Source organism: Orycteropus afer, unplaced genomic scaffold (assembly GCF_000298275.1).
Source record: "Orycteropus afer afer isolate SDZICR_OR568_19922 unplaced genomic scaffold, OryAfe1.0 scaffold00524, whole genome shotgun sequence".
NCBI lineage: Eukaryota > Metazoa > Chordata > Mammalia > Tubulidentata > Orycteropodidae > Orycteropus > Orycteropus afer.
In genome coordinates, this window is record NW_006922111.1 from 661,686 (window position 1) to 673,483 (window position 11,798).

The window sequence follows — 11,798 nt, forward strand, 5'->3', positions numbered from 1 at the left end:
AAGATTATCTTCTGTGTCTGTGTTAATTGGTTTCCCTTTTCTTTGTTGAAGAGGGTCTGTGCAATCCTTCTGCCTAGTCCGCCATCTTGCCCCGCCTCCTTCCATCTTCTTTTGATGCTTCCTGCATCATTCAATATTTTACCCACTGTTGTTGTTTGTTGTTATGTGCCATCGAGTCAGACCCGACTCATAGTGACCACAGAACCTTTCAATATTGCAACTCGAGGCTTGAGTTTTTCCCTCAGTCCTTTCAACTTGAGAAACACCTAGCATGTTCTTCCCTTTTAGTTTTCTAACTCCAGGTCTTTGCACATTTCATTATAATATTTGACTTTGTCTTCTTGAGCTGCTCTTTGAAATCTTCTGTTCAGCTCTTTTATCTTGTCATTTCTTCCATTTGCTTTAACTACTCTCTGCTCAAGGGCAAATTTCAGAGTCTCTTCTGACATCCATTTTGGTCTTTTCTTCCCTTCTTGCCTTTTTAATGACCTTTTTCTTTCTTCAAAGACGATGTTCTTAATGTCATCCCACAATTCCTCTGGTTTTCAGTCATTGGTGTTCAATGCATCAAATTTATTCTTTAGATGGTTTCCAAATTCAGGAGCGATATAATCAAGGTCATATTTTGGCTCTCATGGACTTGTTTTAATTGTCTTCAGCTTCACCTTGAACTTGCATATGAGCAGTTGATGGTCTGTTCCACAGTCAGCTCCTGGCCTTGTTTTGGCTGAAGATACTGAGCTTCTCTATTGCCACTTTCCACAGATGTAGTTGATCTGATTCCTGTGTACTCCATCTGGCAAAGTCCATGTGTATAGCCACTGTTTATGTTGTTGAAAAAAGGTATTTGCAATGAGTAAGTCATTGGTCTTCCAAAATTCTATCATGTGATCTCCAATGTTATTGCTATCACCAAAGCCATACTTTCCAACTACTGGTGATTTTTCTTTGTTTCCAACTTTTGCATTCCAATCACCAGTGACAATCAACACGTCTTGATTGCATGTTTGGTCAATTTCAGACTGCAGAAGTTGGTAAAAATCTTCAATTTCCTCATCTTTAGCTTTGGTGGTTGGTGCGTAAATTTGAATGATAGTAGTATTAACTGGTCTTCCTTGTAGGCATATGGATATTATCCTATCACTGACAGCATTGCACTTCAGGATAGATCTTGAAACATTCTATGTGATGATGAATACCACACCATTCCTCTTCAATTTCTCTTTCCTGACATGGTAGATCATATGGTTGTCTGATTCAAAATGGCTAAAATCCACCCATTTCAGCTCACTAATGCCTAGGATATCAATCTTTATGCATTCCATTTCATTTTTGACAACTTCCAAGTTTCCTAGATTCCTACTTTGTACATTCCATGTTCTGATTATTAATGGACATTTGCAGCTGTTTCTTCCTATTTTGACTTTTGCCACCATCAGAAAATGGGGGTCCTGAGAGCTTTACTCCATTCACATCATTAAGGTCGGCTCTACTCTGAGGAGGCAGCTCTTTCCCTGTTGTGCCTTCCGACCGGAAGGGCTCATCTTCCAGCACAATACTGGACAGTGTTTCAGGGCTCGTCATAAAGTTTTCCAGTAATATATCTGACAGCATTTCACTGCTATTCATAAGGTCTTCAGTGGCCAATTCTTTGAGAAGTGGATGGCCCCTTCCTTCTTCCAAATCTGTCTTAGTCTGGAAGCTCCACCGAACCCTGTCCACCATGAGTGACCCTGCTGATGTTTGGAATACCAGTGGCATAGCCTCCAGCCTCACAGCAACACACAGGGCCCCACAGTAGAGGGTCAGTGAAAAAGACTTAGTTCTCCAGTGCTGCTGTAACAGAAATGCCCCAAGTGGATGGCTTTCACAAACAGAAATTTGTTCTCTTACACTTTAGAAGGCTAGAAATCTAACTCTGAGCACGGGCTCTAGGGGCTGGGAGGAGGCCCCTCAACCGTGGCCTTCAACTCTGACTTCCAGGCCCACTGGAGCACACTGGTGGCTTCTCCTGACCCCTGCAGCTGGTGGCTGCTGAGGCTGACAAATCCAAGATCATCAGGTAAAATGGCAGATTGTTGGCTCACAGGCCGCTCAAGCAACAATCCCAAGAACAGCAGGCAATACAGCAGGTCACTAGTTTAAGTGCAGAATTGGAGATGAAGACAGGCCAAATGCAGGATCCAAAATGAACAAAAGGTTAGAGACCTTTTCCAAAGCCTCTCCATGTGTATTGGAAGTGGACCACACCCTGGATGCAGCTCCCCTTGTTCCACCATGGGGGTGATTACACCACATCCAAGCTCATCATGGGGCATGACTACATCCAGCTGCCAAGCCACTCAAAATCATGGCCAAGCCAAGTAGACACACAACCTTAACTACCACAGCTCTCAGTAAGATGGATTGACAACAGGGTGGCTGCAAAAATAGGCTCAAACATAGCAATGACTGTGAAGATGGTGGAAGACCTGGCACGGTTTCATTCAGTTGTACAAAGGGTTACTATGAGTTGGATCTGACTGGATGGCCCCTAATAACAACAGCACTGAAATGACCTCTTAATGTAACATGGAAAATCCATCCCTGAATGGCATTATAACCACAGATATAGGAGTTATGTTTTACAACATATATTTTTTAGAGGCACAGTTCATTCCATAATAGTAGCTGATGTAGTGGGGTGAACCACACCCTCACACCTGAGCCCCCGGTCACCAGGCCCTTTGAAGACTGTGGCTTCTTTGCTTGTCCATTTTCTGTCCGATTTGGACAAGGGAGTACCAAGGTTTCTCAGCAGCTCATGTAGGTGCAGACACATTCTTTTTGTCCCATTGTGTCACAGCAGTGTTGCGTCCCCTTGATGCTCAGAGTCAATCATTCCTCCTTTCCTTGTCTGTGTGTGTCTTCGCACAAGTCAGTTGAAGTGACTGGGTGGCAGCCATGCCTTGAAATGTAATGCGATTCTTGCTGTACCCACTGGGGCCCAAGACTTCCAAACATTCAAAGCCCAGAGGTGTGGGTCAGGGAGTACAGACTCCTCCGTTGGGTCAGTGAAGGTGATGATACACAGCCATTCCTCCATCTGCCTCTTGGTTGCCAGACTCGTGAATTTTACCTGCTGAGGATGGTACACCGGATGACAGTCACCGATTTAGACTAGCAGTTCTCACAAAGTATGATTTGGGACCCTTGGGCATTCTCAGACCCTTTCAGGAGGTCTGTAAGGTCACTGGTTTTACAATAATACTAAAAAATTATTTGCCTTTTTCAGATTTACTCTCTTCTAATTACTAAGAGATTAGATGATGCATGATATGAGAACAAATTGAATGCAGAAGCAGATATTCAAATCCAACTATCTTCTCTTAAGTTGGCATTAAAGATATTTGCAAAACAACGCATAATAATAAAATGCTTAGCAATATTTTTGTTTTGAAAAATACAATCTTTTTTCTTTCAAAATATGTTATTTGTATGACTATATAATAATTTTATTATTGTCATTGTAAATGAATTTATTTGTTTTAATTTCTAAAGTGGTAAATATTGATAAACGTAAATCACAGAAATGGCTCTTTGAGACCTGGAGTAAATTTTAAGGGTGTAAAGGTTGAGAACTTCTGACCTAGAGTGTGAGCTGCATCCTGGAGCATGGTACAGTACTTCCACAGGGCATCATCTCCAAGATGGCTTCTGTGCCTTCAGTAGATTTTTCAAAACTCTTTAGGCCAGTAGCTTCTTGGTGGTGCAGTACATGATGAGTCTGCTGCAAATAAGTGAGTCACTTGGTCTGATGTGATGTTGTATGTACAATGCAAACTCTTGGATAGTGGTGCTAGCTGAAAACCTGAGTTAGGAAAAACAAACTCGTAAGTGGAATAGTATTTATTCCAGCCAAGATGGATAGCTGCCTCTAACAGGGTGGTAGGGGTTCAATGGAATCAACTTGCCACCAAGTGGCTGGTAGATCTCTTTGTGGGATGGTGCCATATTGGGGACTCAGCATTGGTCTCAGTTCCTGGCAGGTTGACATTTGAGAGTGGCAGTTGGTGGATTCACTTTAATGAATGGGCACTCCCGCCATTGAGCATGTGCATAGCCTTAGTCCCTCCCACTATGGCTAATCAATTAATGAGAATACTGTGCCAGTTCCAGGGTGGCTGATGACAAGGACTGGTGGCTGTAAGGCCACAGTAAGGAGAAGAGACGCACAAAAGTGAGGTTAAAGAGAAGTTTTTATTCTGAGTTTCCGGGGGAGGTTTATAGGTCCCCGAGAGGGGCCCAGGCGAGGTTCACAGGTCCCTGAGAGAGGCCCGGGAAGTCGCACCGCCTGGCTGGGGAGGGTAGGGTTTATAGTCTTGTGGAGGACCTAAGTGGGGACACTAAGGATATGGTGGGGTCCAATTAGCTGTTAGCATGGGTCTGTACTTAATTAGCATGAGGGGGCTTCACAAGAGGAAGTTTGCCACTGCATGGGACTTTTTAGTCTGGGTGGGTTCTGTCACTTTGGTTGTCTTATCAGGCTGTCTCATCAGGGCTTGACACTCGGAGGAAGCTGCTAAGTGAAATGTTGGTGGCTTGGGTTTGCTTCGGCCTAACAGTGGCTAAAGTCATTCTTTCTTCTTGGGTGTTTATTCTGCTCTCTGGTGGACGTGTGATACAAAGATCTTTATTCTTGGTGCCTATTCAGTTTTTTTATTTTTTAATTTTCTTGGGTTCATCCATGTTTCTTTCTCAGCTCTTTTTGTTCCCAATTCTCCAATTGCTCTTCTTGTAGGCCTCTAACCAAGCACACATAAGCATCACCTGGGGACCTTGTTAAAAGTGGATCACGATTCAGTGTCTCTGGGGTAGAAATGCCAATTCTCAGCAAGGAGTTGAACTGCAATGAACCAGTTCAAAGCCTTGGATGGGGAGATTATTCTAGATTATCTGTTGTTGTTGTTGGGTGCTATTGAGTCAGTTCCAACTCATGGTGACCCTTGTACAAAGGAATGAAACACTGTCTGGTCTGCACCATCTTCACAATCATTGGTCTGTTTGAGCCCATTGTTTCAGGCATTGTGTCAATCCATCTCATTGAAGGTCTTCTTCTGTTTCACTGACCCTCTACTTTACCAAGCAGATATCTGTCTTAGTTCTCAAGGAATGCTATGACTGAAATACCACAAGTGGATGGCTTCACCAAACAGAAACTTATTCTCTTCCAGTCCAGGAGGTCAGAAGCCCAGATTCAGAGTGCTGGCTCTAGGGGAAGACGAGGCTAGAAGTCTGAGTTCAGAGTGCTGGCTCTAGGGCCTAGGGGAGGCTCTTTGGAAGTGGGCTTCACCTCTGCCTTCCAGGCCGACTGGAGTGAGCTGGAGGCTTCTCTCGACTCAAGCAGCTGCTGCACTCTGAACCTGACCAACCCAAGACCATCAGGTAAAATGCCAGATTGTTGGCTTACAGGCTGAGAAGGCAACAATCTCAAGATTGTCAGGCAGCATGGAAGGTCACTGGTTGAAGTCCAGGAACTGGAGATGATGAATGATGGACTAAGTGCAGGATCCTTTCCACGTATACTGAAAGCAGGCCTCGCCCCGAAGGCAACTCCCCTTCTACTGATCAACTGCCCACAGCAGATTCCAGCACGGAGGTGATCACACCACATCCAAGCTCATCCCGGGGAGTAACTACATCCAGCTGCCAAGGCACTCAAGTTCATGCCCAGCCAAGTGGACATACAATATCTTTCTCCAGGGATCAGTCCTTTCTAGCAATGTGACCAAAGTATAAGAGACGAAGTTGAGCTTCTTGTCAAAAAGCTCTTATTCTCAAGGAGCATTCCTAGATTACCTGGGGGGTGGGGTGGGGGAGGTCCAATGGTAATCACAAAGGTCCTTATAAGTAAGAGAGAGAGGCAGGAGAGTTGGTGCCAGCATCACAAAGTAGTTGTGATGACAAAAGCAAAGAACCAGAGAGAAGGTGATGTGAGATGGTCTTAACTCACTGTTGCTGGTTTTGAAGATGGAGGAAAGGGCCACAAGCCAAGATATGTGGATGACCTCAAAAGCTGGCAAAGGCAAGAAAACAGATTCTCCCTTAGAGCCTCCAGAAAGGATACCGCCCTGTCAACACCTCACTGATAGCCCAAAAAGCCAAACCAAACTCACTGCCATCAAGTTGATTCTGACTCATGGCGACCTCCATTGGGTTTCTGAGGCTGTCAATCTTTACAGAGGTAGATAGATAGCCCCATCTTACTTCCCTGGAGCAGCTGGTGGCTTTGAACTGCCGATCTTGTGGTTAGCAGCCAAATGCCTTATCCACTACGCTTCCAGAGCTCCTTCAATGATAGCCCAGCGAGACCCAGTGCAGACTTCTGACCTTCAGAACTAGAAGAGCATGAATCTGTGTTGCTTTAAGCCACTAAGTTTGCAGTAGTTGGTTAGAGAAGCCATCAGTGAGTAATGACCAGCCAATCACATCGGTGAGGTGAGCTTGCTCTTCCCCCTTCTCCATCTGATGGTAAGGGATCCTGGCCCATGTGGCTGTAGGTGAGAGGTTTGGAGGGACATGTCTCAGTGCACCATGTTGGTTGCCATGAGAGGTTGGGCTCCTTACAGGTGCAACTCACTTGGCCTCTAGCCCTGCTCACAATCATCATATGATGATTTGCTCTTGCCCCTTGGAGGGGCTGATAGGCTGGAGCTCAAGGTGGGCTCCATATCGTCCAGGAAGGACCCAATAGCATGCCAGGAGCTTTTTCTCTTCAATAGTTTGATGAATTTTGGTCAATTTATTTGTTTGTGCAACTATCATGGTTTCATAACACTTCCACCACCCTCCCAATTTTCCCTGGGTTCATGTAAACAGAATCATACACTATGGAGTCTTTTTGTCTGACCTCTTTCACTTATAATAATGTTTCTGTTTTGTTGTGATTGGGTGAATGTTTGCAGAGCAAATTGGTTCTCCACTCCACAGTTCATCCACATTTTGTTTTGTGATATTTGTTGCAATCTCAACAATGTAACAGCAGTCTTCTCACTTCCTCCCTGTGTTTACCATGTCCCTGTGTCCTACTTTCCTGTCCCTCCCTCCCTGCCTGTAATAAAGTTTTTGAGGTTCACTCATGTTGTTGGCTGTGTCTGACTGGTCAGGCCTTGAACGTCCCCCAGCTGTGTGTGAGCTCTGGGGACTCCCAAGCCTCCAGCTCCCTGGGGGTTGTTCCTTGCTTCACGGAATCTCATCTTGTCCACAGTTTACTATTTAAGCAAACTCAAGAATATGCCTCCCTGGTTCCAGGAGATCTTTCTCGGTAGCTCTTCCACCCCTGCAAACTCCACCCAACTCAGTTTGCAGACTGTGACCTCTGTCTCTTAGCTCAATGAGACAGTCTTGCTGTCCCGGGCCTCTGCTTCTCATGCCGTGATGTGGAAAGCACGCCCAGGTGGAAAGCCAGGGTGGGCTTCATGTCTTTCTGTTCTCTCAGGGCTCACAATCCTATGTTGCCTAATATTCAGGATCCAAAAAATCATTTTGTATATATTTTATCCAGTGTTCTAGTTGTTATAGCAGGAGAGCACGTCTGTTACCAGCTACTCACCATGGCCAGCCATACTTATAGTGGTTGCTGAATTTTTTCACTGAGCTATTATTTATATACAAGGAGCTCTGGTGGTGTAGTGGATAAGGCACTTGACTGCTAACCAGAAGGTCAGTGGTTGAAACCCGCCAGCTGCTCTGCTGAAGGAGACTAGGTGATCTATTTCCTTAAAGATTTATAGCCTTGGAAACCCAATGGGGGTCGCTATGAGTTGGAAACAACTAGATGGCAGTGAGTTTGGTTTAACTTTATTATTTATATCAGTAAAACTCGCATTTTTAAAGGATATAGTTATGATGAATGTCGGTAATTGTATGCACTTGATCACCACCACCACGGCCGAGATATAGCACAGTTCCCTCCCCCAAGATGGCTTCTCCTGCTCTTTCTCCTCAGCCTTCGCCCTCACCCCTGCCCCACGCCACCACTGATCTGCTGTCCTGCCCTGGTGGCCATGGTTGTGTGCGCGTGAGTGGATTCTGATTCATAATGACCCGACAGGACAGAGTGGAACCGCCCCATGGGGTTTCCCAGGCTGAAGTCTTCACAGGAGCACATAGCCAGGTCTTTTTTCCTGCGAAACAGCCAGTGGGTTCAAACTGCTGACCTTTCAGTTGGCAGCCGAGCACTTACTTTAACCACTGCCCCACCAGGGCTCCTTCTCCAGCTCTATAATTTTGCCTTTTCTAGAATTTCATATAAATGAACTTGTACAGTATACATAATCTTTTGTGTTTCACCTCTGTCATTTAGTGGGATGTTTTTGATAGTCATCCACATTATTGCATGTGCTAATATTTTGTTCTTTTTTTATTGCTGAGTAGTATTCCATTGTGTGGCTGTAGTGCAATTTGTTTATTCCCTTCACCAGCTGATGGACATTTGGGCTGCTCGCAATGTCGGGATATTAAGAATAATGCTACCACGTACATTCATATACATACCTTTGAGTGGACACGTGAAAATGCTGGGGCGTATTACAAGTGTTTAAGTGCCTTGCTGGTTTGCAAAGTGGCCATACAGATTTTCATTCCCACCAACAGTGTGAGTTCCGGCTGTTCCTCAACATTTGTTATTATTTCTTTTTTTAACCTTCTAATGCGTGTAGACTAGCATCTCATTGATTTCCCCCAGAATCATGTTGGTGCTTTTGTCCAAAACTAATTGACGATATAAGCATGGGTTTATGTTAGTACTCTTAGTTCTGTCCCATTATCTCCATGTCTAGCCTTCTACCAATCCCACAATGTCTTGATGACTGTAGCTTTATAATAAGTCTTGAAATCAAGATGTGTCTGACACCACAGAAGTAGACTGCCCAATCTTCCTTCCGAGAAGTGGTTGGTGGGTTTGAAGTGCCAGCCTTTCGGTTAGCAGTCAAATACCTTAGGCACTATACCCCCAGAGCTCCCTATCCAGAGGATGGCAAACCTTTTTCTATAAAGACGCCGATCGTAAAGAAATCGGGCTTTGTAGGCCATACAATCTCTGGCACGACTGTTCAGCTCTGCTGTCGCAGCACCGAAGCAGCCGTTGACAACTCGGAAATGAATGGGTGTGACGGTTTCCAACACAATCTTCTTCACCACGACAGGTGGCGAGTAATCTGGCCTGCAGGCTCTCGTGTGCAGATTCCAGTTCAGAACAATGACAGCATTCTGCTACTTTTTTCTCAATACTCTAAGTTTTTGGTTCAACAAATATAATATTGCTTCTAGCAGGAGACACTGAGCTTGGTGCTGGAGGGGATGGGGAAATCAGAGCCCCCGCCCAGAGGGACCTCAGAAAGCGGGGAGTCGGTAGTCTGAGGCTGACTATGGGGAGTCAATGCCCAAAGGCAGGAATCGATTTAGGAGAGCATTTCCCGCCTGGCACGTGAGGTTTTGTGGAGTAGATGGTACATGGCACGAGCCTTCACGGGAGAGGGTTATAGATGAGACGGAGAATGTCTCGCGTGGAGAAACCAACACAGGCAAGGGCTCTTCTGTGGGGGTTACTCATTCTCTTTTCCAGCACTTACTCGTTCCCTAGCCTTTCTTTGCCCAAATCCTGTATCCTTTGGTCTAAACGGACCCTGTACCTCACAACTTTCTCCTTTGCTTTCTCTCTCTCTTTTTTACCTTTGTGGTAGTTCAGGTTCTATGTCAACTTGGTTGGGCTTGGTTTTGATTGGCTGGGCAGCTGGTGGTAGTTATTCTCCATGATGAGACTGGCGATCAACTCCATGGTGGGATCTGCCATGAGCAGCTGAGTTGGTGCTTTAGAGAGGTGGTCTGCTTCCTGTGTATAAGGAGAGGCCTTGGGTAATGGTCTCTAGCTTCTTGGCTTGGACCCTGCACGTAGCCAAGTCTTCATTCAGCAGCCTGCCATGCTCTGCCGATCTTGGGACTTTCAACGGACTTGAATGAGTGGCCTGTCGTGTGGTTTGGTAATATCAGGACTGTGCCTTTTTGCTTGTCGACCTTGGACTTGTCAGCCTCAGCAGCCAGCAGCTGCCTGAGTTAAGAAAGCCTCCAGCTTCAGTGGGCCGGGAGCAGGAGGCAGAGCTGAAGCCCAAGGTCAAGGGGCTTTCACCCAGCCCCTAGAGCTGGCACTTTGAACTCGGACTTCTAGCCTCCCAAAATGTAAGAGAATAAAGTCCTGTTTGTTAAAGCCATCCCATTGGTGGCATTTTCTGTTAGAGCAGCACTAGGTAACTGAAACAACCTTCCTCCATTCCTTTCGTTCTTTCTTCTTCTTTCTCAATTGTGGAATCATTGCTGATCCAGTTCTTCTGCAACGGGCTCATGACACAAATTTATATCACATGTTTCATCTGAAGTCCCATCAGCATGGCGGCATCATCTGGTTTATCTAAGACAAACAGTTCTATACCACACACAAAACGCCATTTAGAGTCAGTGAAATATTAACTCAGCTCTGTCAATTCAGTCAAGGCTGGAACTGTGGTCAATTCCAGGCCATCAATAACACCCACCAGTTGACTTCGTTAGTTTCCTTGTTTCTCAAACTTGCCCTGCCACTTTTTGTCTGTCCTATTAATGTCTTTCTCCTTTTTAAAATCTTCTTCATAACGTTTTCTTTTCTCCCTTTCCATCCCCCATCCTTCTTGTACTTTTGGGATCTGTATTTCTTTGAGAGCCGCGCTATTTCTTTTCTCCTCTCTGAAAACTTAGTCTTTAAAAATATTCTTTAATTTATTCAACTACTGTTTATCAAACACTTTCCACCGAGCAGGACCTCTTCCAGGGGCTGGAAATACAAATGTAAAATGAAAGAAAGTAAAAGCTACAAGAATCTCTGCCTTTGTGGAGGTTAGCATCTAATGGGGAAAACAAAGTAAACAAAATGGTTAAATGAACTATGTAATATACCCACTGATGTTGAGTTGATTCTGACTCACAGTGACCCTCTAGGACAGAGAACTGTCCCATTAGGTTCCCAAGGCTGTAAATCCTTATGGGAGCAGACTGCCTCATCTTTCTCCCATGGAGCAGCTGGTAGGTTTTAACTGCCAACATTTTGGTCAGCAGCCAAGTGCTTTAAGCACTATGCCACCAGAGCTCCTCAATATATAATATAGACAGTGACAAGTGCTATGGAGGAAAAAAAAACCAGGAGTGCTTGGGTGGTCTGAACAGTTAATACACTTGGGTGCTAACAGAACGGGGGGAGGTTCGAGTCCATCCAGAGGCAGCTTGGCAGACAGGCCTGGTGCTCTGCTTCCAGAACACCAGCCCTGATTTGCTGCGGAGCCCAGTTCTACCCTGACACACAGGGCTGGCCATGGGGTACAAGTGACCTGCAGGTTCTTGTTCAGCAACTGGCATACAACTGTGAATAGACTGATCCATCAGAGAGTGTCAGGATAGGGACAGTCGAGCAGATAGTTGAAGGAAGAAAGCCAGGCAGGCGTTTGGGTGGAGAATGTGGAAGGTATCCCATGCCAAAGGAACAGCATGTGGAAAGTCCTGAGGCAGGAAGGTACTAGGTACTAGCAGTGCTCAGCAAAGAGTCAGTGTGGATGACGCACAGTGGAGGAGGAATTGACTAGCAGATGTGACCAGAGGCTTGATGTGTGGTAAAAGATTTTGGTAGCCCTATTCCTCAAGGAAAAATAGGGAGACTTTGTCCTGATAATCGAAGGTTGTTAAACATTCTGAATGGCCTTGGGCGTTGCTAGGTGATCCAATGCCTGGCATACAGT